Source organism: Anticarsia gemmatalis, chromosome 28, assembly GCF_050436995.1.
Source record: "Anticarsia gemmatalis isolate Benzon Research Colony breed Stoneville strain chromosome 28, ilAntGemm2 primary, whole genome shotgun sequence".
In the NCBI taxonomy this organism is placed as follows: Eukaryota; Metazoa; Arthropoda; class Insecta; order Lepidoptera; family Erebidae; genus Anticarsia; species Anticarsia gemmatalis.
In genome coordinates, this window is record NC_134772.1 from 4,779,017 (window position 1) to 4,805,751 (window position 26,735).

The window sequence follows — 26,735 nt, forward strand, 5'->3', positions numbered from 1 at the left end:
AGATTAAAGGGACCTATCATATGGACCCAAAAGCATGAACAAATACGTAGTACTATAATACGCATCCTAACATCCGAACCGGTTTTGACAATTTTTGATCCCGAACTACCGGTAGAATTACATACCGACGCCAGTTCCGAGGGTTATGGGGCGATTCTCATTCAAAGGAAAAATAATCTACCCCATGTAGTAGAGTATTACAGCCGCCGTACATCTGATGCTGAGTCGCGGTATCACTCGTATGAATTGGAGACTCTAGCCGTTGTACGCGCGGTAGAGCACTTCCGACATTACCTTTACGGTAGAAATTTTGTGGTGTATACGGATTGCAACTCATTGAAGGCTTCAAAGTCAAAAAAGGACCTTACCCCTCGCGTCCACAGATGGTGGGCTTTCTTGCAGGCGTATGATTTTGACATTGTATATCGCGAAGGGCGGGGCATGGAACACGCTGACTATTTCTCGCAAAACCCTCTCCCTAATAACGCTAGTGTTGCTAACTCGACCTCCAAGAACTCACAGACGAGGACAGTTCATTATATTGAGCTCCACCAAGATTGGCTTTCTGTCGAGCAGAAACGCGATCAAGAAATACAAGACCTTATCACGAAACACAACGAAAACGGTTTTCCTGATTCATTGGCTCAGACGTATGACGTTAGGGAAGGCGTACTTTACAGAAAAATCTCCCGAAATAAAACCGTTTCGTGGTTGCCAGTAGTTCCGCGGTCTTTAATCTGGACACTAATTAATCATATCCATAGTGAGATCCAACATCTGGGCAAAGATAAAACGTTAGACAAACTCTATGAACAGTATTGGTTTCCCGAAATGTCGAAATGCGTGCGTAAGTTTATTGATTCCTGTATCATTTGTAAAGCGTCGAAGGGTCCATCAGGGGCGCAACCTGTCCAACTTCATCCAATCCCTAAAGTGTCTGTCCCGTGGCACACTATCCACATTGACTTTACGGGTAAGCTTAGCGGCAAGAGCGACCGAAAGGAATATTGCTCAGTAATTATTGACGGTTTTACTAAATATATCCTACTGGAACATACTTCTTCTCTTGACGCCAAAAGCGCTGTTAACGCGATTCACAAAGCTGTTTGTCTTTTTGGAGCTCCTAAGCGAATAATTGCTGACCAAGGTCGCTGCTATGTCAGCACCGACTTTAAGAATTTCTGCACGGAACATAAAATTGAACTCCATTTCATCGCGACGGGCTCCAGTAGGGCAAACGGGCAAGTCGAGAGGGTTATGCGTACTCTCAAAAGTTTGTTAACCATTGTTGAAAACGATCCAAATAAAACATGGCGTGATGAACTAGGGAACATCCAACTCGCTCTTAACAGTACCAAATCTACCGTAACTAAATATTCACCCACAGAGCTTATGTTAGGGATTCGAAGTCAGTCACTCGGCATGTCTAAATTGAACTCGGAAGTTCATGGTCAGCAAGAACGTTTAGATTTAGATACTATACGGCAAGACGCGTCGGCTAATATTGAAAAAGCAGCAAAATCTGAAGTAAGCCGTTTTAACAAAGGTCGCGCAATTATAAAACCGTTCTCTACGGGTGATTTCGTATTCCTTAAGACCAGTGAACGAAATCAAACTAAATTGGACAGAAGGTTCAAGGGCCCATTTGTTATAACATCGGTATTAGATAACGACCGGTATGAATTGAGGAGTTTAGGTGGTTCTCATCGAATATATAAGTACGCCCACGAAAATTTACGCCCAGTGCCTCAGGGGCACAATGGCTTACTTGAAATTACTACCAATCTCTTGAACTACGATGAGGCCGAGACGGCGCCGGATGATGTAGTCTCGGTGCCTGATCTGGCTGACACGTTAGCTTCGAACGACTGTGAAACCTTGACCGTGTGCTCGGATACTATATCTGCTGATTCGCGCACTATAACAGCCGGGTCAGACACTCTTAGTATAGACTCAGATCTGGAGACATGGGATGATCAAAACGAAATAGATACTCATCAAGAAGGTATGTCGTCCTAGGTGCGTTGTTATGTGAAATGCCCAACCAGCAGTAAAATTTCTAGTCTAGCCTAGCCAAGTAGTGTCGTCCGGGCCAGACCTGGTAAGGTTGGTTGAAAGGATGCACTAGCTTGGTCTAGATGTAAGGTGTATTGCGTGTATGTGGCTGACTGGTCGAAGGGACAGAGTCGTCCGGGCCAACACTGTGGAGGTTGGTTGAAGGGACACTCTCGTCCGGTCCAAGTCATTTTGAGTATCAAAGAACTGAAGTATGTACGCTGGTTTGAACCAAGAGACTTGCCTTGTGTGACTGGTCGAAAGGACAGTGCAATTCGGGTCATACCTCCGACGGTTTGATTGAAGGGATACACTCGTCCGGTCCAGATCATAATGTCCCACTCGTGACGTTGCTAATTAAGTTATTTGCAGGATGGACGAGCGGATGTCTAAGTTGTTGGAACTTCCTTTGATTCCAGAAACCTACAGACGCCCGAGGACGGTCGAAAGTCAGTCCGGCCGTGACGGCGCTTCACAAAGTTGTCAATGTCAAGAGTGATTTGACTTGTCATATGTCACTCTAGCGGAGCGTCGTGTCGATGGTAGCGGGGCGGTCATCTTAACGTCACTTCACAACGGATGACGGCCAGCGCACCACGTTTGCGACGAATCGCTGAATATCTTGTTAATCCGTGTAGATTTTATTATAACTAGTACTGATTACGTAATTGAAAGTGAATGTTCAAGCCTTTAAGCTATAATTTGATTGTCAGCGAGTTTATTTAGTGATAATTATAATTGTTGGAAGAAATTTGATTGTTATTTCGACTCCTCGCCCACTTGTTAAAAATGAATTCTTATAACGACCCTAAAGCGGTTATACATAATTTTCAGTGAAGCTACTTTTAGCCAACAAATAAGGCATTTAATTCTTATATCATATTATTATTGACCGTTTGAGGTTTGGGGAGCTCGTGGCTTAGTTAACAACAGGCAAGCGGACCGATCTAAGGTGAAGCTATGCTTGCTGAGGTTGGCCTGTAGATGGGTGACCATCTTAAACATATCTTGTTTATCCGTGTTTTGGTAGGTACGTTAAATTGTGGGTCCCGGGAAGGACTAAGTGGCGTTTTTTGGTCTCTGCCTAACCTTATTATGGAAGGAAACCATAATTCTATGTTTTCTCAAAGAAAACATAGAATTATGGTTTTCTTATGCTTATATTTGTGGTTACAGCTTATATTTGCCAGTTATATTCAGTTATTTATCACACAATGTTCAAATAACGCATAATTTTCAGTAAAGCTACTTTTAGCCGATAAATAAGGTATTTAATTCGTATATCATAATATTATTGACCATTTGAGGTCTATATAGAGCAATGATTTTGGCAATTTAGTCATGGTGATGAAGAGGGGTTCGTGGCTTAGATAACAACAACCGTGCGGGTCGATCTCTGAGGTTATACAACGCTTGCTGAGGTTGCTCAGAAGATGGGTGACCATAATTTTCAGTAAAGCCGCTCCTAGTCAATTGATGTGTCATATATCATAATATTATTGACCGTTTAAGGTTCATTTCTATTATATAATAAACAAGCAAAGCCAGTAATAATTTAAAGTTACAACTACTTCCTAACGTAAACATTAGGTCGGGGAAAAAGTCTTTTCGCGTTATAGTATGTATGCACTTGTAATAAAATCTCTTTGGCTTCAAGAATCACAAATGAGTACACGGTTCATTAGGTTTCTTTCAGTGAGCTCGTGAGGTACTGTATATCGAGTTTTTTTGTGTAGAGAAAAGATTTTATTACAAGTTCATACATACTATAATGCGAAAAGACTTTTTCCCCGACCTAATAAATCATAATAACATTTAGTTCAACATTTTAAACCAAATTTCAAAGCAAAGGTGCTTGTTATTTCAAATCAGGCTTTGACTGCGTTTAACTGTGAGGTAAAGCCGCATTGTTAACGTTTCCTTTACGTCACTCGGATGCGGATCTCAAACGGAACTGGTAGTGCAAAGTTTACAAGAAACCTTGGCTGTGCTCTAAAGTGAAACGGATTGCGATTTGTAAAAATTTAAGCTAGCACTTTGAAGAATACTTGAAATAAATTATGTAGGTAAGTAAATGGAAATACGCTAATACAGAGATAACATTTTAGGAAAGGCTTTGTATGTTAACATAACATACAATCATACAAACATAAGTATATACAATCGTACGGAACTGCCATTGCAAAGTTTACAAGAAACCGACTGACTGTGCTCAAAGGTGAAATGGATTTGTAGAAATTTAAGCTAGCCTGATACACTCTGTACAATACTTGAAATAAATTATATAAGTATACTAGCGGACCCGACAGATGTTGTCCTGTCTACACGTCTTTAATTTGATTTTTTTTATAATCTAAACCATTCTCAGATCCCCTTGAACACACACAAAAAAAAATATCAAAATCGGTCCGCTCTGTTAAGAAAAGTTCAGTGACATACACACTTACAGAAGAATTATATATGTATATAATGAATGAATTATATATGTATATAATGTGGAAATGTATTCGTAGCGTTATAGAGAGTATAGAGAATATTTGATATGTTAACATAATATACATACATACTAACCAACATACAAACATAAGTAGATAATCAAAGGTGGATAGATCCGTGGAATATAATTTGAGCTAGAACAATTTATACATTTTCCTGCCCGGCAATATGCTTGCCCCCTATTACATGGAATTCACATTGTTAATGGCGAAACGTAGGTGTATTTCATACACCTCTGCCTACACCTTCGGGTATAAATATATAATATTATGTTTACTAATAAATAAGATTATTTTACAGTACATAACTTACATAACTATATATTTACATTAGATTATTAAAATTAACACTATATATACACACTGACAAAAAAAAACAAAAACAAAATAAAATAAAATATTAAATAATAATAATAATTCAAGTATAATATTATGTATGTATGTGTGTCCTAACTGCTTAAATACCTCAACGTAATTTCCTTTCATTACTTATTTTAAACACCTACTTCGTTTAATCTCTGCATTACCCCGAAGTAGACTTGCAGAAATTACCTTTACAATTTTTGTATGAGAAGTTGAATAAAAAAATACCTCAAAAAGAAATAATTTTTCTTTCTTTATCGTATGGTTAGTGGTCAACCTAGTGTCAAAGTTGCTCAAGCCGCCCGAAGGCCTTTGACGTGGCTTCAAAAGAAATAATAAATCTTTAATACTCTGTTGTAGAGACACAAAGATATTTCTGTTCATAGAGTAATTAATACTTCTAGATCGTTCCTATCTCCCGGAAGATTGTTGTGTAATATTTCTCAATCTTTGAACTACCTGTCTTTATACTGCTTTTTAATTGTAACAATATCTTCCTCTGCAATTACTGTTAAGAAATTAAAATGAAGAAAAAGGGGCTTACAATACGCGCAATATATCTCGGCCGGCTTGAAGTTAGCAGCAGTAGTAGAACCTTCAAGACCTTGCTAATAAAACACCTCGGCCATAATACCAATTTCTTTCTGCTTTGCAAAATTTGGAAACATTCTAATCTTTGCAAAATTTGAAACCATTCTAATCTATACTAGTCGATACTTAATATTATAAATGCGAAAGTAACTCTGTCTGTCTGTCTGTCTGTTACTCAATCACGCCTAAACTACTGAACCAATTTGCATGAAATTTGGTATATAGATATTTTGATACCCGAAAAAGGACATAGGCTACTTTTTACCCCGGTAAAATTACGCGTTCCTATGGGAAAATTCAGGTGGCGGACGAAGTCGCGGGTAAAAGCTAGTATAATATATTCTAATACTTGGAACCCAACCCGACTCGCGATTCGAGCCTGGGACCTCGTGATCAGCGGTCGGATATATAGTACCAACCGGTATACAGAATGATGTAGTCTTATCACCTAAACATCATTATTATCTCATTTCTATGATAATAAAGTACTACAAAGCGTAAACATCGTTGAATACTGAATAGTCTTTAAGATGTAAGAAATCTATACATTATTTAAAAATTCTTTCTTGTAAAAGAACTGTTCAACGATTACTAATTTATGTTTATTGAGCCGATTACAAAGTGCTACTTAAGGAAGTACTTAGTTAGGTATCTATTCTGAGATTTGAGTCTTGAATAGGTACTACCTCTGACCCACTACTTCGTCCGCATTAACTATACTCATACATTTGTTTTTTAAAGTTAACTCTCGCACCAAGATTTGCTCTTGTTTCGAAGGGCAGCAATCTTAGCACAGACTTTTTAGAGATGGGTGGCCACTTAGTGGTATTTGAGCTGAGCTTGTCTCTGTTTTGGAAGGCTCGTTAAAAATTGGTGTAATTTTTTGTCTGCTAACATAAGCCATGTGACGAGAGCTCAAAAATTTGACACTAGGTAAATATTATAATATTTAACTCCTCAACACTGCCTAAAATGGAAATCGAATCCAAAATCTCATACCAGCAGTAATAGACCAAGATCCCAGAGCTGCCAGACCTACGTCATTTTAGCAAAGCTGAAATTTTGAGGATTGTTAGTATAAAGGGTCTGTTAAGAGGTATGCACATCCACTACCTTGAAAGCGGGGCCGTTTCTGAGGTAGCGCGGAGTGAAGGTGCGTAAAAAACGACCCAACCCACGTTATAGTAGCAAAGTTGGTTTTCAGATATGTTATTAATGATATTATGTAGAATTAAAATTGACTATTGCCAGACCGTTTCCCGGGGCCATTACTTCTGCCAGACGCCTTAAATGTTATAAAAAAATGAGGTCAACTACGTCATAGTAGCAAGCCTAAATTTTATATATGTTATTAAAGGTACAATTTTAAGACCCCCTGTATGCGGACAGACCATTCCGCAGGGCCCTTCGTCCCCTAGACGCCATTAAACTTTCCCTATGAGTGCGAGAGTAAGAGCATTATTCATACGCATAAATGAAAAACAATTGAATTAAAAAAATAAAAATTGAAAAATTATTGAATACTAACTGACCCGCGCATCTTTGCTTGCGTCACTTAAGAGAGATAGGTCAAAATGTTACATAAACGGGTTATGTAACATTTTTCACTGGTACTCTGCTCCTATTGGTCGTAGCGTGATGATATATAGCTTATAGCTTTTCTCAATAAATAGGCTATCCAACAGTAAAATATTTTTTTATTCGCACCAGTAGTTCCTGAGGTTAGCGCGTTCACACAAACAAACAAACTTCTCAGCTTTATAAAATTAGTATAGATTAAAAGTACTTGGAATGTTTAGGAAGATAAGTAACATTATTTTGGGAATTATTTTAAAAATAGATATGGTTTACACTATTCACAAAAATTATGAAAAAAAAATTGTAGTCATTCATCATCATCATCATTATCTGAGCTCTTACTTCCCTCATCAAATTGAATATTTAAATCATCTCCACCATCGTCGAAATTGTTACTTGAATTCTCTGTAAAAAAAAATGTAGGTAATGATTTTGAAAACAGTTACAAGTAGGTATATTGAAATAATTTATAGTTAAAATAAAATACCTAATTCGTTTTCAAGTGATTCGCTTACGAAACTTGGCAATTGGTCACCATCAAACCACTTAAAATGATAATGGTTATCCTTTAGAACCCACCCTTTATTTGCTGGGCTTAAAATGCTAGGACGCTTTATATGAGCATTACTCCAGACACCCGCAATATAATTTGCTCGTCGAAATTGTTGAAGCAATTCAGATTTACAAGGAGGTAAGTTACTTGCGTCGAATTTTTTAACATTTTGCCGGTGGAATTTCTCATTCAAATCGCCGACTGTATACGTGTTAATGAAAAGTTGTAGCCGTGCAGCATCTACATCAATTAATCCGGGAACATTATATAACTCGCAGATAAATTTTTGAATTACATCAAATATATTTTGTTCCTTCGTTTTATCAATAGATACTTCAACTTCTCCGAATTGAACAAAAGCTTCTTGATATTCTGGCGATTTCTTTAAAATTTTAAATGGTCTGAGCTGAATTGATGTAGATGCTGCACGGCTACAACTTTTCATTAACACGTATACAGTCGGCGATTTGAATGAGAAATTCCACCGGCAAAATGTTAAAAAATTCGACGCAAGTAATTTACCTCCTTGTAAATCTGAATTGCTTCAACAATTTCGACGATGGTGGAGATGATTTAAATATTCAATTTGATGAGGGAAGTAAGAGCTCAGATAATGATGATGATGATGAATGACTACAATTTTTTTTTCATAATTTTTGTGAATAGTGTAAACCATATCTATTTTTAAAATAATTCCCAAAATAATGTTACTTATCTTCCTAAACATTCCAAGTACTTTTAATCTATACTAATTTTATAAAGCTGAGAAGTTTGTTTGTTTGTGTGAACGCGCTAACCTCAGGAACTACTGGTGCGAATAAAAAAATATTTTACTGTTGGATAGCCTATTTATTGAGAAAAGCTATAAGCTATATATCATCACGCTACGACCAATAGGAGCAGAGTACCAGTGAAAAATGTTACATAACCCGTTTATGTAACATTTTGACCTATCTCTCTTAAGTGACGCAAGCAAAGATGCGCGGGTCAGTTAGTATTCAATAATTTTTCAATTTTTATTTTTTTAATTCAATTGTTTTTCATTTATGCGTATGAATAATGCTCTTACTCTCGCACTCATAGGGAAAGTTTAATGGCGTCTAGGGGACGAAGGGCCCTGCGGAATGGTCTGTCCGCATACAGGGGGTCTTAAAATTGTACCTTTAATAACATATATAAAATTTAGGCTTGCTACTATGACGTAGTTGACCTCATTTTTTTATAACATTTAAGGCGTCTGGCAGAAGTAATGGCCCCGGGAAACGGTCTGGCAATAGTCAATTTTAATTCTACATAATATCATTAATAACATATCTGAAAACCAACTTTGCTACTATAACGTGGGTTGGGTCGTTTTTTACGCACCTTCACTCCGCGCTACCTCAGAAACGGCCCCGCTTTCAAGGTAGTGGATGTGCATACCTCTTAACAGACCCTTTATACTAACAATCCTCAAAGTTTCAGCTTTGCTAAAATGACGTAGGTCTGGCAGCTCTGGGATCTTACTCTATAACTCAGACTATTAAAACAGTAGGAAACCTCTTTAAACATCGACATACATCTATCCCTTTCACACCCACCAATTACATATCGAACCTCTCGCTCTGTCATGAAAATATCAGGATATCCGTATCGAAATAGGCCAGGTCGCAATCACTTGGGATCGGAATAAGGCAATTTTTTTGAAAGCTGTTTCGAATTTGTTCGTCAATATGGGAAAGATATTGGACAAGTTGGGGGCTTTTTGATTTATTTTGACAAAATAAGGGTAGTTTTGGTAAGGGTAAAGATTTCAGTTTCGTAAGGAATTAGTTTTTGGACTTTTCAGCTTGGTGATAGATGTTGTATGGGTATATTGTATTTTTTATTTTATTTAAATTATTCCTGCCCCACTGCCGGACAAAAATAGACTTTCGTAGATGTTTTTTTTTTAGTTACATAACAGTAAAAAAAAATATTTGTTACTGGTTCGTTTAAGAAAAATTTCGTGATGAAACTTACGTGCCTTACAAATGCAACCTTACTGTCTTTTAAAATACAACGGCTTCAACGGTAAAAGCAGAAGAGTATACTACAGTCAGTATAAATGCTTTGGATTTTTTTAACTTTGAATTTTTAGTTTGAATTTACGAGATGCTAAAAATTACAATACTTTGAACGCTTTTGCTTACGCATTTGGATACAACACGCATAATATTATAATTGAATTCATTAAGTTAATTAATAGTTATATCCATCTAATATCATTATGTTATATACAAAATTATGGGTGATTTGCCTGAAATAAATGATAACTTAGTTTAATTTTCAGAAAGAGTCATAAAAATCTAATTCTCGCTTTTAAAACGTTCAGTTTCAAACACATAGTACACTCATAAAATGCAAATCTCCCTTATGGTACAATGAGCGTCGTTAAAATGTATCTCAGTATGAAAGTTCGCGGAACATTGGCAACACATGTTCTCTCCCAGGGGCATGAGACGAGTTTATGACGTCACATGCCTGTATTATGGATGAAAGATTCTGTTTAAAATGTATCATTTACGTGAAGCAATGTAAAGTCCAGTATTTTGCTACAATTGCCAGTTTTATTGGATATGTTTCGGAGTTCATATATTATTACCAGCGGACCCGACAGACGTTGTCCTGTCTACACGTCTCTAATTTGAAAATTTTAAACTTTTTTTAATAATCTAAACCATTCTCAGATCCCCTTGAACACACACAAAAAATTTCATCAAAATCGGTCGTTTAAGAGAAGTTCAGTGACATACACGCTTACAGAAGAATTATATATATAAAGATATTCTTCTTTTCTATCCCTTTCACTTATGTGCTTTTTGAGATCCTAAAATCAAAAAAAAAAATCCACAGCCGCCATATTTTCTAAGGTTTGCGTTAATTCCCGTATCCTATTATTATATATTACATGCAACACGAAAATTGTAATTGTGATAATAATTGTTCAAGTTAAAATTAGTGAATCTGTCATCAAAATCTCCAGACTATCTCAATTTCCTAACTCCGTCTTTTAAGCAACAAGACAATATATAATTAAACATAGGCTCAAGTTTCATTCGTGAACATGTTTGAAGATGGCAATCAATTTAAAATTTAAATTAGTTTGGCTGTATCGTGTATATTGTCTTGTATTTACTGTTAATTAAAATACTAAGGTGGGATGGAACGGGGGGGGGGTGTCGAAAGTGACATTGAATATTAGGTCGGGGAAAAGTCTTTTCGCATTATAGTATGTATGAACTTGACTTGACTTGACTTGACGGTTTCCTCGCGGACGAAGTCGCGGACGGTCTAGTACATACATAATATCACGCCTTTTTCCTATTTGGTAAGACAGACAGACACTAAAGACGATGCTACGATCCCTACAAACTTGTCTTAACGATTCAATATCTACCTATAGAGTTGTATTAACATATGTCACAATGACATGTATGGAATGTATGAAATGTCGCCACACATACCAAACTAATTGATATCGTGACCAACAATTAATATCTTAGTAATTGAGGTTTACAATCGACAGTAATATTATTGATAAATTAATTATTAATATAGCAGTCAATGATAGATTAGTAATTATGATAGCCTAGTGGTATAATACAACCCGCACTGGGCCAGCGTGGTGGACTCAAGGCCTAACCCCTCCCCTCGTTTGGGAGGAGACCCTTGTCCTGCAGTCATGGGACTGTGATCGGTAAAAAAAATGGCATAAGTTGGCACCTTCCATGCATGTGGTTGATTGTTCGAAATATCCACGATGTTTTCCTTCACCGTTGACGCAATGGACATCTATTTTTTACACACACATAACTTGTAGAAGTCATAGTTGTTGAATTCATAATTTCGAAAAATGTGCAAGTTTTTGAAATTTCCACCACTTGCGCTTGAAAATACCTTTAGCAACGGCTATGTCGGCCATCAATCTATACTAATAATATAAAGCTGAAGAGTTGGTTTCTTTGTTTGTTTGTTTGAACGCGCTAATCCCAGGAACTAAAGGTCCGATTAAAAAAAATCTTTCAGTGTTAGATAGACCACTTATCGAGTAAGGCTATAGGCTATATATCATCACGCTACGACCAACAGGAGCAGAATACTAGTAAAATATAAGCAAGCGAAGTTGCGCGAGTCAGCAAGTGGTAAATATAAATTACATTTAACTCAATATTGCCGAATCGAGTCATTCTCCGCACTTCATTTAAATTGCATCGACATGAAAACGAAACGGTTTATTTCATTTTATTTTGACAATTGATACACGTGTTGTCGACCGTGCGTTAATTGAAAAGTATTCGGACGGAAATGTTTTGTTATATTGCTGCCCTTGTTTTTAATAGTAAATGAAAACTGTAGATTTTTTAAATAATTTATATGTAAATCACACCCGTTATATCAAAGGTGTAGGCAGATATGTGTGAAATACACTTAGGTTTTTTTCAATTTACATGTTTGTTTTTCTAAAATTGACCAGCGTTGACAACCCCTCTACCATAATTCCGCATGGATATTTAATTTTTGATACAAACAACTTATTATCAAATTATCTGACTGCCTTCGTGGCGCAGTGGTTTAGGTCGCCACGCCACTGCCATTAGGAGGTCGTATGTTCGATTCCCAAACGAAATGGTTTTGGTTGTACTTTGCGTCCATTGTTTGTAACACACACAAACACAAGAGCAACTCTTAAAGCGGGAGTTGTCTGTAAAAAAATGCCGGATTCATTACCAAACTATGGTCACGTTAGCAAACTATGGTCACGTTAAAGAACTTGCCCGATACCAGCCTTCGGAGCCTCATTACCTCTGAAATACCATACTCCGCACACATTTCCGTACAGATTACCAAACTGTTAGAACTGTTAAACTTAATATTATAATGCAACGGGTCTTAAACGCGTGGTAAGTCAGCCCATGACCACGGTCGATGTAATTCGATCGAAATGTCGGGTGAACAAAATAAGGTATCCTAACCTTAATTTTCAATCGCGTTTAAGACCAGTAGCTTGATTTTCTACTTCTATCGACGATACCACGATAACCAGCTTGTCATCGAAAAATTTTGTGCGAATATCGGATCAGCGCCTCTGACGGGCGTCGTAGGAATTATTTTGGCAGTACAATCTTAATGTCAAACTTCCGATACTCGTCAATACTGACTATACAGAATCGCGCTACTGTTTCATTATAATATTATGTGTACTAGTCGCGAGAGTTTAAAAACGTTAATCCAACAACACTATCAAACTCCTTAGCAACTGTAAAAAATAGATAGTACCACATAAGTATATGTCTTACTAAAACGGCCCATTTCGACCCAAATACATAATTAATGTATTCGTTAATACCTCTATTTATACAATTTACTAATGGCGTCGAATTGTAGAGTGATGAGACAAAAAGTAAGTAATTATTTTAAAAGGTTTTTGGGAGTTTTGGATGTTGATTAATCGATGTGAATGTATGACTTTTAATTGGTATTAATCAATCAGTTTAGACTTTCTTCCAACTATGTTGGAGTCGGCTTCCAGTCTCACCGGATGCAGCTGGATACTAGTTTTTACATAGAGCAACTGCCTGTCGGACCTCCACAACCCAGTGACCTGGGTTATAACACGATACCCCTCGGTAAGACTGGTTGTCAAACTTACAAGCTTCTGACTACGAGTAACGACTGTCAAAGATCTTTGAAAATGACGGCCATTACCCATAATTTGACGAGCCTTCCGAAACACGGAGGAACAATGTATGTATAATATGGTATACCCTGACGAGCCTCTTAATAAGAATTAGAGGTGAATAAACTGCACGTTTGGCGCAGTGGTTAAAGTGGTCACATCGCCGCAATAACCGTAGCGCCGCGTGGCGGGTTCGAATCCCACCTACAAATATTTGTGTGATGAGCACCAGTGTTTGTTCTGAGCCTGGATGTTAATTTATCTATATAAGTATGTATTTAAAAGTATATAAGTATGTTTATCAGTTATTTGGTTACCATAGTACAAGCTCTGCTTAGTTTGGAATCAGATGACCGTGTGTGAGTTGTTCCACAATATTTATTTATTTATTGAACATCCCACGGGAATTGGATCAAACTTTCAACATAAATGGTACAACATAAAAAAATGTACTATACCCGGACGAAACCGGGCCAGTCTGCTAGTTAAAAATAAAACCTAATTTCTGTATCAACTACCTTCCATATATTTCACCAATCGTAAAATAAAAAAAGTTTGAAACAAAATGGCTGAAGTTTTTGTTATAACTGTTGTTACTGGTTGCGGAATAACTTTGAAATGTAGCAGTGAGTAAAGAAAACAATTTCTATGTTAATTTTCAGCTTGATTATTTTTTGAGAAAAATGGAGATCACAATTTAAGTAGATTTTTTTACCGATTTCAAGAAGGATCTTCTTTGAAAAGGACTTAGCTGCTTCTATGGCTCGACCATAAGGCGCTGGGTTCGATGTCTAGGCTAGGCAATAGTACTTAATGGTATTTTTTAATTTAGACACAGAGTATTCAGTATTAAGTTAGCATGCCTTATATTCTTATGCCATAGAAATTAATAGAAAAGAAATAGAAGTAAAATAATTTAGCCCATTACTGTTGGGATTAGGGCTTGAGTTCACCACGCTGGCCAAATGAGGGTTGGAGACTTTGCATACCTTCAAGAACTATTCTAAAGAACACTCAGGCATCCGAGGTTGCATCACGATGTTTTTCTTCACCTTTAGAGCAAGTGATAATTACTTCTAATCTATACTTTATATTATAAAGCTGAAGAGTTTGTTTGTTTGTTTGTTTGTTTGTTTGTTTGATTGTTTGTTTGTTTGTTTGTTTGTTTGAACGCGCTAATCTCAGGAACTACTGGTCCGATTTGAAAAATTATTTTAGTGTTAGATAGCCCATTTATCGAGGAAGGCTATAGGCTATATATCATCACGCTACGAACAATAGGAGCAGAGTACCAGTAGAAAATATTACAAAAACGGGGAAAATCTTGATTCTCTCTTATGTGACGCAAGCGAAGTTGCGCGGGTCAGCTAGTACAAACATAACTTGGAATAGTCATTGGTGTGTTGCCTCGGGTTTGAACCTGCAACCACTTGCGTGGGAGATACCAACTTATACCACTCGGCATAGTAGGTAAATAAAAATTCAATAACATTGTAATGAATGCTTCAACTATTTGCGTGACGATTGAGCTTGAACAAATATCATCAGTCTTTATTGACGTCAAGTCAAGTGGAAACCCGAGATTCTGTTTAAACACTGATCATTACACTTGAAATACGTTTGTGGAAATTTCTAGAAAATCAAAATGGTAACTTGATTCACTCTACTACAATATAATTTTTAAGCCGGTAAGTAGGTGGCTTGATTTTGAATCGACTTTAAAAAAGAATGTTTTTAAACGGTAATATATATAGTTGAATTCAAAACCTTGTTCTTAAAGTCGATAAAAAAGTGGTTTATGTTTTAGACGATTAAAAAAGTTGTAAATTTTAAACTTTAAAATTTTTGTTCTTGACCCCTCGAAGACTCGTCTCTTGAAGTATATTTTGTGTACAAGTCACGGTTTAAAATCGCTAATCGAACCTGACACTTTTGAGCAACAGTCAGGTAAAAAGTACAGTGGAATTCAGAACCTCATGTTTGAGTCGATTAATGATTCTGTTTATGGTAAACCTTAAAGTATAATTCTTTTACCCGTTAAAGTCTTCTCTCTTATAGTATTTCATGTTTAAATCACAATAGTTTAAAAATGTTAATCGAAACTGAAACTTTTGAATTACAGTCACGCCTTTAACCACTGCGCCAAATAAAATAAAACCCTACTATATCATTCAAAAATAAACCCCAAATTAATACTCATAATATGTCTTAAAAGATAACCCACAAAATTCTACCTGGGGGTAGTTTTATCCCTTAAATAATTGAGTACGACCATTATATAAGGGTAGAAAATAATAAATTTCAACTGACCGTAACGTAATCTTAGGTTAGTCGTGAAATGGGTTAAGTTTAGTTTAGTTTAAACCTTTTAGTAATGTCTTTTGGAAGGTTTAAAGTTAGGAAGTGTTCTTCAGGTTAGAAAATTAATTTTGAGTTTTAATTTTGAAAATACATACAAAAAAATTAGGCGTGGTTCTTATTATCGCGTGTGGAGACTAAATAACGCCACTTGCTTAGTCGTAGGCTTTTTTAAAAAGACAACTCCCGCAATAAGTATTGTTCTTGTGTCGCAGGGACTTTAACAAACATACAAACAATGACCAGAAGGTACAAGACCTGAACCAACTATTTGTGGATCACGCAAATATTTGTTCCGTGTGGGAATTGAACCGTCGCGACCTCTCAAAGGTTTAAAGATCCAGAATCAAATATTAAGGTACGTTTTTTTTTCAAAAATATCAACCCCTTAAGGGTCAAAATAGGGGATGAAAGGAAGAAAAACCGCATGAAAAGCCTAGCAACTTTATAAATTAATTAACACTTCTAAACCGATTATTTTAATTATCTCCAATTAGATTTATCTTGAGCCCTCAAAATGTATTAAAATACGTGAAGCGTGAACCGCTTTGTTAAATATTAAAGAGGAAGGTCCCGGATTCTATTCCGGGTGCACCCCGTCGACGACCGGATGATGTAAGATTAAACTGCCCTTGACGGTGTTATATTATGAAAATTTTGAAAAGTCAAGGTTTGATTTCCGGGTAAAGTAAAAATTTAATGTTCTTATGTTTTTGTTTAATATAACATTACGACTGGTATACTTGAAAGTGCAGACAGGAGAGGCGGATTATTGCCATGAATATATATTTTTTTGTCCCATTTAGGTAAAAGGGGCGAACCCAGTGCCAAATACCGGACAAGTTAACAAACTCCGGACTACTTTTGAGAATATTCTAAAGAGATTAGAAAAAATCGAGGAATCTATATCAAATCTAGGCCAAATTTAAATGCAACCACACGAGAATCACGACCTTTCAAGTAATATAAATAACCATCAAAATCAGTACATCCAGTTAAAAGTTATAAATATAAAATAAGAATTGAGAACCTCCTCCCTTGTAGAAGTCAGTTAATAAAAGGCTTGTAAAAACCTAGCATAATATAATTCTCAGCCTGAACGAGTGCCTGAAAACTTGAAAAAAAAATTACACTGCCGTGCAAAATTCAGGTAGCGCACAATGAAATAGAATCTCTGTACAATTGAGGCCGTTATAATTAGGTTAGCGTTGTAAGACACTCTTAGTGTAAAGTGAATGCTGAGTGGTTTATTAAATATTTCTATGACTGTGTTAAAAAGAGGCACTTTTTCATTCAGGCATATTTTTTTAAGTTTTTTATTTTGTTGCGAACAAAGTATCTAAAGCAGAAATAAGCCAGAAAGAATGTAAGAAGAGTACTCTGCCTGTAGTCTTCTTTAAATAAATTATAACTAATAAATGCAACGGAACTAGCTAAAGCTCGCAGTTTTGCTCGCATTGCTACTTTCATTCCTTTTTATTTTTTTTATTTGAAAAGACAAAAGGGATCAGTTCTTTATGGGCCAATTTGGGAAAAAATCATCCATTATGTCATAAACTTAAAATACTTAAGTACTAACTACTCGTAAATAAGATATAAGTAATACAAATTATCAAGCATTTTAAATCTCCTACAATTTATAAAAGACTCATTTCTTAAAGAAACTGCACGAAACTTCAATAATCTCTGCACCAAATTCAATCAAAACAAGCTCAGTAGTTTAGCCTCTAAAACAACAGACAAGTTCTTATTTATTTATCATATCAATAAAACACTCTATCACCATAAAAGTCAACTACATTTGATTTATTATAAACCCCAGTGCACACTTTCACAGTTCAATGAACATCATTAGTGTACACTGCCTTTAGCCAGTCAGCCGCTAGTGGTAATCCCCTTTGTTCGAGCCAGTTGAGCTTGCAAGCGATTTTTTTTTGCTGCTAGGCACGCTTTTCGGGTTTTTTAAGTCGATTATTGGATTTTACGGGTGGGTTGCAGGTTTTTGGGGTTCCGTGGGTTTTGGTAAGGGTTTTGAGTGAGTCTGTTAGGAGTTGCATCTAGTGATAGCGATATGGACTGAATATTCAAATAGCTATAGAAGAAATATCATTAACATTTTGTAAAAAAAAAACAAAACCATTTTTATTTCAGTGTTTCAATTGTTACAGCAAAACAAAGACTGGCAACAAGAAACTAAAATCATGTTAAGAACCTATACTTTGTTGTGACTTGATAAACGTATGATAAAAAGAATTAAAAAATAAACAATTATGCTTTAACATACTTCTTTTATGGTATCAAATTTTTATTAATTATTCCTCTATTTATACCCTCAAATAAACTCAACAGCCTATAACCTCATATTAAGAACCGAGTGCCTTTAAGAACAGAGTCTGAACAGGAAAATAAGAAAACCTTCCCTTTTTTGCAAATTACCTCTGAAACACAGAAAGGAGGATAATGCAACTTAATTAAAGTATTTTATGTAAGTGCAGCAATAAAACCCTTATATTCTGCTGCTGTAAGAGAATTGGAAGTGAAAACAGTGTTTGAGTTCTCGGGTACTTTTCTAATTTATATTGAAATTATCTCAATACTTAAACTTCTTTAAAAAAGCGCATTATTCTTTCCCTCTTATTCATAAACACACTAAAAACCTATTTTAGTTAAAAACTACTATAATATGTTTTCTCTTTTTCATTTCGCTAAGGAGTGAAAGAAACAAAACACTTAATGTGTAAAAATAAATATATATGAAATTATGAAAGGCTTATATTACCTTTCATAATTTCATATATTTTTATGAATAAGAGAGTGTATCTTTAAATTATCACATTAATTACATACATACATAATAACCACCTGTTATACGCAGATGTATATTAAATATGTTAGTCCCACGTAATAGGGGGCGAGCATATTGCCATATACCGGTCATTGATAATGACCTAATATAAAGTACCAGTAGCACTTTTGTCCGACCTGGAAATCAAACCCGAGACCTAGTAATCAGCAGTCGGATATTATCAATTAATATAATTATTGAGTCCAGGAGCATTATGTATGTACATATATTAAATAATAGTCATACAATACGAGAGTTAAGCAGCTCAAACTAAAAAAGTATGAATTAACGAAAACACAAACAAAATTTCAGCCATACGGAATCACTGCTGAAATACGGTTTTAAACTGAGCTGCAGTTTTACAGCGGGCCGTGTTCACTGAATAAAGAGAAAGGAAATAAGGTGTATTTGTTTGTTTTTCATTCAGGTTGTACTTTTTCAATAATTTTCAGCTTTTAACGTATGGGTAAGTAGTAGAAATGTTGTTTAATACTTTCGAGTGTGCAGTATTTTTTGTTTAAAATTAGCTGGGGCTCTGCTTACGTACATTCCTTGTTTCTGTTATTTTATTAATTAGTATTATAAATGCGAAAGACTGTCCGTCTGTCTGTTGCGTTTTATAACTAGCTGAGATAATTTGATGAAATTTTGCAAGCAGACACAAGGTCAAACTTAAGATAAGTTTATTTTCCTTTTTTTAATTACGTGAGTGTAGAGTTAATTGTTATGTTTACATACACACATTCATACACAAAATCACGTCATCTTCCTTTACGGGTAGGCTGAGACCAAAGAAAGCCACTTGGTACGATCCTTGCAAACTATCTTCGCCTCATTCAAGTCCATACATCTTGTCATACTACGTATTTACTTAATACAAATACTCGTTTTGTAAAAGAAATCATAAATATATCGCACTAATAATACGACAGTGCTGTAACTCAAAATACAACTTATATCAGAATCGACGTATAACTTATTTATTACTCCCTTTTATGTATACAAAAGAACTAATTGCTCAATAAATAGTATTGTGCTATGGTGTTAAGTCCAGTTGAAGTTGTGTCGATTTATTTTGAGTTACTGCACTTTTGTATTTTTTATGAATACTTTTATTAATACAATATATCACATTATAAAATAAGTTATTTTATAATTTATTACTGCGATTTGCTCTACCATACAAAGAATGTAGTAAATATCACTTAAAACACAAACAAAATCGCGTGAAAAACTTATCATCATCAAATAACAAACCACAATGTAATATAATACCAAGAAACTCCTATCAACTCGATTCCTTTGAAATATACATTATATTACATTACTATGCAAATATTCATAATGCTGACGAACGTCTGAAATAAGACGCGCCATAAAATATTGAGATAGGATGAATTACAGGTTCAAACGTAATAACAATTAATAACGCAGCACGTTTGGCGCAGTGGTTTAAGCGGTCACCTCGCCGCAGTACCCATAGCGCCGCGTGTGGCGGGTTCGAATCCCACCCGGGACAAATATTTGTGTGATGAGCACGAGTATTTCTTCTGAGCCCGGATGTTAATTTATCTATATAAGTATGTATTTAGAAGTATATAAGTATGTTTATCAGTTGTCTGGTTACCATAGTACAAGCTCTGCTTAGTTTGGAATCAGATGACCAAGTGTGAGTTGTCCAAAAATATTTATTTATTTAATTTTTGGACCTTAATTGTTTTGGTTTGAAGCATAAGGAGCTCGTGGCTAAATTAACAACAGCCGCGTGGATTGATCTCCGAGGTTAAGCTACGCTTGCCGAGGTTGTTCTGCGGATGGGTGACCATCTTATACATATCGAGTTCCTCCGTGTTTCGGAAGGCACGTTAAATTGTGGGGCCGGTCCCACAATTTAATGATGTCATTATAGAAAATCTTTGAAAAATTAAAATCCCCGACTTATTCATAGTATAAAAAAAAAAAAATTTAACCCATTACTGTCCCACTGCTGGGCAAGGGTCTCCTCCCGTAATGAGAGAGGGCCTTGAGTCCACCACGCTGGCCAAGTGCGGGTTGGGGACTTTGCATGCCCTCAATAAATGTATTTAACAAATTTTTAGGCATGATGACCTCACGATGTTTTCCTTCACCGTTGGAGCATGTGATAATTATTTCTAATACACACATAATATCGAAAAGTCATTAGTGTGTTGCCTCAGGTTCGAACCTGCGACCACTTGCCTGGGAGGTGTCAACTTATACCTCACGGCTATCACTGCTCATCACGGCTATCGCTATTCATAGTACCTTTCAATTTTAATTTCAAATTCTTTATCTATCGAAGCAATTAACATAAGAAATAAATTAATTTAAGTGGTGGGTCATTTATTTCGTCCTCAAGTGCAAATGGCGCGCTTTATCAAATTAAAAGGAAATGTTTTATTAAAATTGAATGAGGGGAGACTGGCCAAGTGATTTTGTAATGACGTCATTTTAATTTTATTTTTATAAAAGATTTTACGGTGAAGCGTTGTGATAGCGGTCTAGTGTTAGATGGGAGACCGCTATGCAATTGTCGATTTTTTGTTGTGAATTGTTTGAGTGGTATATTTCTGTAAATTTGGAAAATATGGGATTTGGAGATTTTGCAAATGATTTAGAATGCAGATTTTGATGAAATTATATGTTATACTCATACATTAGATAAGAAATCAGGTATTTATATCTTTCTTTTCTGTTTATTTACTTATCCTGAATTATTTAATATTAGCCTGGAGATTGGAAAAGGCAAAACTCGCAAAATACAACACGTGAATTAAATTATAATAAGAAAAATTGGTGTATTTCATTAACTTCTGGACCCACTGTCAAATATAACACATATAAGCGTAATTTTTTATCTATACTATATACTATATAATATAATATTATAAAGCTGAAGAGTTTGTTTGTTTGTTTGTTTGTTTGTTTGTTTGATTGTTTGTTTGTTTGTTTGTTTGTTTGTTTGAACGCGCTTATCTCAGGAACTACTGGTCCGATTTGAAAAATTATTTCAGTGTTAGATAGTCCATTTATCGAGGAAGGTTATAGGCTATATATCATTACGCTACTACCAAAAGGAGCAGAGTACCAGTGAAAAATGTTTCAAAAACGGAGAAAATTTTGTCCCATTCTCTCTTATGTGACGCAAGCGAAGTTGCGCGGGTCAGCTAGTAGAAAATACAGTATTTATTTCTATACCAGTTCTACAATAAAAATAGCCTTTCTACGTCAAAAAAACCACTCCAATCACAATAAAAATGTCAAAAACACTATTGTTTTTACATTTTTTATTCTGTATTTATTTGAAACCGTCACTTGCCAGTAGCATTGGCTTCACAAAGGCATATCACTGCTATTTACTGTAGAAAACATTTACAATGGAAAATATTCGGTGGGCTATTTATTTTGGTCGGCAGTGTAGTGGTATTTTTGCGATTTTTTTGAAAATGCTGCTGTGTTTAAAGTTTCGAAAACGGACTGTAGTTTTAACAGGATTTATACATCGTGGATTCGTGGGTTCGATTTTCAGACAGTAGATTTTTTAGATTTCAGAACAGCAATTTTAAAAACTTCCGAATAACCGATGCGAATAAATAAAATCAAGAAAATACTTTTTAATACTTACTTAAATATAATATAGTACTTACAAACAAACAACGACGAAGTGCCGATAAATCTACGAATCGCGGAACCGATACAAATAAAAAGCTGTCTTTTTTCGGAAGTCAAAGAAATATTAACACGGGACAGCCAGTACTAATGCTATCAAACTTATTTAAAGCAAAATCATGAATAATATAATTAATACACACACACACACACACACACATAAAATCAGATCTTCTCTCCATTGGTGAAAGTAGTTAAAATGTGAATGAAGCAAAGGAAATTTGTAAGGATCGTACCAAGTGGCGTTCTGTGGTCTTTACCAACCTGTAAATTAGGCGTGATTCTATGTTTGTATGTATGTTAAACGTACTAGAATCAAACTGAAAGTCTTCTATAATAACTAAAGCTCAAACTTACCCATTTCATTCTGTTCCAAGCCGATTTCCAAGCCGGTGTTGATACCTGCGAACCATTAACATAATGTATGGAGTTAATTTAGTAAAAAGGTTGCTATCATTAAGGCTTAATGGGTTAAGATATGCTAATATCAGTTCGTTCTAATGACGAATGACATGGAAGGGAAAATGGACGGGAAATTATAAAAAATGGCCGGTGAGTTTTAAAATGTGAATGGATGGGTGGATGTTTGTTACTCTTTCACGCTTAAAGCACTAGGCGGATTTTGATAAGTTTTTTTAGTACGATAGCTTATAACCTCTATTAAAACGTATTATGTATAAAACTTTTTCTGCCGGAAAATCTTTTCACGTGGACAAAGTCACATGAAAATGTTAAACCAGGTTATAAGCTTTCAAAGAGTAACATTATATAATGTACATACATACATACTAACATCCATCTATCCTAACTTTCGAATTTATAATAGGTATTAATAATTATAATCTAATCAGCTTTAACTAGGGTTTACTTATTTATCTCGACTGCTTCCTTGGCGTGTTCGGTTGAGACAACTGCTGATCACGAGATCTCAGATTCAATTACCGGGTCAAGCAAAGCACTTAGGGCTCAATTCCCGGACTTTGTCGGACGAGGTAATGTTGGTATTTTCTAATTAGTGTTACAATATTTCTCAAAACTAGCCCTCAGTTTAGGGCCTTGACCGGTATATAATAGCTTTCTTTATATTACACTAGCTGACCCGCGCAACTTCGCTTGCGTCACCGAAGAGAGAATGGGTCATAATTTTCCCCGTTTTTGTAACATTTTTCGTTGCTACTCCACTCCTAATGGCCGTAGCGTGATGTTATATAGCCTATAGCCTTCCTCGATAAATGGCCTATCTAACACCGAAAGAATTTTTCAAATCGGACCAGTAGTTCCTGAGATTAGCGCGTTCAAACATACAAACAAACAAACTCTTCAGCTTTATAATATTAGTATAGATGATTGTACACAATGAAACGTAAATAGAGGTATATTTTATACACCTCTGCCTACACTTTCGTATATAATAGAGATGTTATCTTATAGTAAAAATGTACCAAGATATTCTCTTTTCCTGAAAAGTTAAGTAATTTCAGTACTACTCCATTAATAATATAAATTATTCAATATTTTGGGATAATGCCTCCATATTTAAAAATCTCATTTATTTTTTAGGATCGAGTGTTTTTTCCTACTATTTATGGTTCAAAAACGAAACTTTTAATTAAAAATGTTGTTTGATAGATATTAATTACGGTTTATTTTGCAACGGTACTTGTAACAGTTCTTGAAAGTATGCAAAGTCCCCAACCTGCACTTGGCCAGCATGGTGGACTCAAGGCCTAAACCCTCCCCTCGTTTGGAAGGAGACCCTTGCCCTGCAGTGAGATAGTAATGGGTTAAAAAAAAATTCTGGTATTTTTATTCAGGGGGTGAAACTAGGGCAAATTATTTAACTAAAGTCCAGTCTACCTATCTATCTCTAACTAACGATAGATTAACTTTGAAAACGTGCACTCAATCAGCTGCCTACACCCCCTAACGAAGGGGATGAAGATAAACAAGGGAACCGCTAATTAAAATACAGTCAACCCTAACAGCCTTCGTTAACGTCACTGAAAGTTAATGACTTGCATTTAGTTGGAACTGAAAACTGAAACAAATCATTTTGGGATAATTTGGTGTGAAAACAAATAACAAATATAGTAATAATAACTAATATTAAAAATGCGAAAGTTTGTAAGTATGTATGTATGTATGGATGTTTGTTACTCTTTCAAGCAAATACTTCTAAACCAATTACGATGAAATTTGATATGTAGGTAGCTGAAGACCCAGAATAACACATGGAATTCTTTTTATCCCGGAGTTTCCGATGAATCGGGATTCATACGGGAAGGGTTTCCACGCGGACGGGTTTGATTTCTATTTCAAACATAAAGAAGAGACTAACCAGTACTTGGCCAGCGTGGTGAGCTCAAGATTAAATTTCCTCATTCCTGGAGAAGACCTTTGCCCAGCACGCAGACTCTCAATTTAAGTGCCGTCCAAGCGGTCACCCATCTGTGGAACTACCGCGCACAGGACTGCTTAACCTACTATTCGTTTATCGACCGATGAGCACAAGACAACATTTTATAAATAACAAAGAGACGCTAAACTTAAAAGCCTCCAGTCCAAGCGGTCACCCATTTGTGAAATTACCGCGCACATGGTTGCTTAACCTACTGATCGTTTAAAAACCGGTGAGCATAAGATAAAAATAAATATTTTACAGAAAAATACTCATTTAATTCACGCCAAAAAAAAAATACAGTAGTATTTGAAAACGTATTTATTATTCAAAGTCAAATAAATCTCTCAATCAGTCTAGGCATTAAATAAAGTCTGGAAACCTGCCTGATTTATTTGTAACACGTTAATTACAATTTACCAAACAATTTAAATGAAAATCTGATTTGAAAACGTCTATTGGAAAATGTATTATTTCAAACAGGCTTGTAATCTTATTATTAGACTAGTTTTTGCCCGCGACTTTGTCCGCATATAAAGATTTCTCGGAATTAAAAGTATTATATTATTATATGTCATTTCTTTGTGGTGGGTTCGAATTCCACCTGGGACAAATATTTGTGTGATGAGCACGAGTATCTGTTCTGAGCCTGGTTGTTAATTTATCTATATAAGTATGTATTAAGAAATATAGAAGTATATAAGTATGTTTATCAGTTATTTGGTTACCAAAGTACAAGCTTTGCTTAGTTTGGAATCAAATGACCGTGTGTGAGTTGTCCAATGATATTTATTAATTATTTATTTATTTATCCCTTCGATCCCATACAAACCTTGTCCCGTCAGTTAAAAACGCATTAAAAGAATATTATCTTATACATTTATATTTTTATTTATATAGACATTACAATAGATTTTGATGTAGATTTTGTTGTACAGATATTTTGAATATTTGTGAAATTGGGAGCTATAAATGTCTTAAATCCTTTTACATTCATTTTCTAAATAGTTGGCTAGGTCTTAGGTCTCTTATTAAAAGCCTGAAAAGGCTTTATAAGCTTTTTGTTATTAGTATCACTATAGGTCTTAGGTAAATATTCCTTTAGTTTCAATAGAATTACATTTATATAATACAAACATATACCCAAAGGTGTAATCAAACCAAAATTTACTATATATAATACTAGCTGACCCGCGCAACTTCGCTTGCGTCGCATAAGAGAGAATGGGTAGTATTTTTCCCCGTTTTTGTAACATTTTTCACTGCTACTCTGCTCCTATTGGTCGTAGCGTAATGATATATAGCCTATAACCTTCCTCGATACATGGACTATCTAACATTGAAAGAATTTTTCAAATCGGACCAGCAGTTCCTGAGATTAGCGCGTTCAAACAAACAAACAAACAAACAAACAAACTCTTCAGCTTTATAATATTAGTATAGATTAGTCCCATATAATAAGAGGCAAGTCTATTGCCATATACTGGACACGTTACCAAACTCAGTACTACTTTTGAGAAATAATCTGATGTGAAATAGTTACAGACTAGCAGTATTATGTCCGACCCGGGAATCAAACCCGAGACCACATGATTAACAGTCGAATACACTACCGACTGAAGAGACATACTTAAATCTTGTTGCATAAATAAAGCATAATAAAACCTCTATAAACACACAAAATAATAATTTCAACTCTTTATTACAAAGTATATTACATACAAAAAATATTATATTTTCACCACCAAAAACACCCCTTTTATTCACATGAAAATCATGACAAAAATTACACCCTCACACTCCATTATGACTTTTATTACACACATTTATGGTTTGAAAGGAGGTGCATTTTTTATATTGGTATTCTTATGTATGTGTATGTAGGTGTATTTTGAGTATGGTGTTTGTTTAATAGGATGATGGGGATAAATAAGGCAAAGGCAAATTGCTATGTTTGTAAAGTTAAACCCTAGTAGATTTGAACGAATGGCAGACGTTCTTCCACGGAACAGACGAAATAATGATAAAATATGCCTACATAAATGTAAAACTACACATATGCGCAGGAGTGTCTACTGCATGGCACCGATTATATTTAACAAATTGCCAAA

The 26,735-nt window shown here is 35.3% G+C and overlaps 1 protein-coding gene across 8 annotated transcripts in view; it reads left to right on the plus strand.

Annotated features, from left to right (window-relative positions):
• The window catches only part of Syt7 (Synaptotagmin 7), a 679,167-nt gene that overhangs the window by 582,879 nt on the left and 69,553 nt on the right, over positions 1-26,735 (plus strand). The gene's annotated exons all lie outside the window — the stretch shown is intronic.